Genomic DNA, 1485 nt, shown 5'->3' with positions numbered 1-1485 from the left:
GAGCAACCCGCCACTCCTCCACTTGCTACATCGTGCTAGACGAGGGAGATGGACCAGTGAGTTGCCTGGATCGTATCCGACGGGCTCAGCGGGCAACCCCTGCCAACTTTAATGCCGGTGAACTCCTCTTCCTGCTCGTCGGGTGCCATGGAGATTGTGGAGAAAATGTCCTCTCTCTATTTTGAACGATTTGATGTCCTGCCAATTTGATGCTTCATGGATCGTCTGGTTCCCCTCGATGATCCACTTTTCTCATTTTACTTGTTCCACCACCATTTCATATCTCCCATTGCTTGCCTCATTTGCCACTCCATCGAGTGTTCTCCAGAAGCCGTCCAAGGCCATGGCGGACATGGAGGCTCGCCATCCTCAGCAACAACATGTGTGATGGAGTGCATCTCCAGGATCTATGATGACGAGAATGAGCACGAGCTGAAGCAAACATGCATGGTGTAATGTTCCGGACGCTAGCTATAGCTGAGATCTAAATTAGCCCCACAGAACAACACTAGTCTTATTCTCAAATTGCTCCAAGCCAAGAAGGAATTTCTTATTGCTATGTTTAACTTTGAGGTTCGTTGGAGATGAGCTCCTAAAAAACAAAATATCTTATATTTTTTATATGAGTAGTATGTCTATGGATGTTATACATGGCCTTTTGAGATTAGAGGGAGTGTACAAAATAATCTTTGTACAATGGTTTTCTCAAAAAAAAACAAGGAAAAGTAAATAGTAGACACTAGTGTTGAGCATGCTTCCAACACGGTTGGTACATCATCATTGGTAGGTGTAATATTGGTATCTTTATTCCAGAATCGGTATGTGCAAATTTTATCAGGGACAAGGCCCTCATAGTCCTTAACCATCTATCTCTCTCGAAATATCTGAACATGCATTGAGCTATCTTACCCAGGTGGCCGCTAACGATTTGTATAATGTGCTCCCAAACTAGCTAAGCATGATCGGCCAGTGTTAATTTCCTGGTGGTTCTACACCAGCAGCCACTTAATTATAATAATACTACTCCCTCTGTCCCATCATATAAGAACACATTTTATATTATAAAACGGAGGGAAATACGAATTAAGTTTGATTTGATTGCCTGACAGCGCTATGTTGGTCGTCTCTCATCTGCAGACTAGATAGGGAGGGATTAAGCAGATCAATTGTGTCATGCCAGGAAAAAACTTTTGTAATATATACGCTCAACGTGTGTTGACTTCCCATGCGTCGTAGCCGGGTAGATTCCTCCTTGGACACGGTCTTGGTCAAAACAACTTTCCTTCATGGACCGAAAATCATCTGTATTTAAGAGGGAAAATTATCAAAAGATGCAACACGGCAATCAACATACATGTTACATCAGTCTGCAAACCCCTCCTCTCCCCCCTCCCCCCGCCCCCCGCCCCATGTCGATCCCGCGGGGTGACATCTAAGGCGACATAAACTTAGCCACCGCCACCCACTCTCCCACCTCTTCACCCT

Source organism: Triticum dicoccoides, chromosome 6B (assembly GCF_002162155.2).
Source record: "Triticum dicoccoides isolate Atlit2015 ecotype Zavitan chromosome 6B, WEW_v2.0, whole genome shotgun sequence".
NCBI classification, from domain to species: Eukaryota; Viridiplantae; Streptophyta; class Magnoliopsida; order Poales; family Poaceae; genus Triticum; species Triticum dicoccoides.
This window is presented reverse-complemented; position numbering follows the sequence as displayed.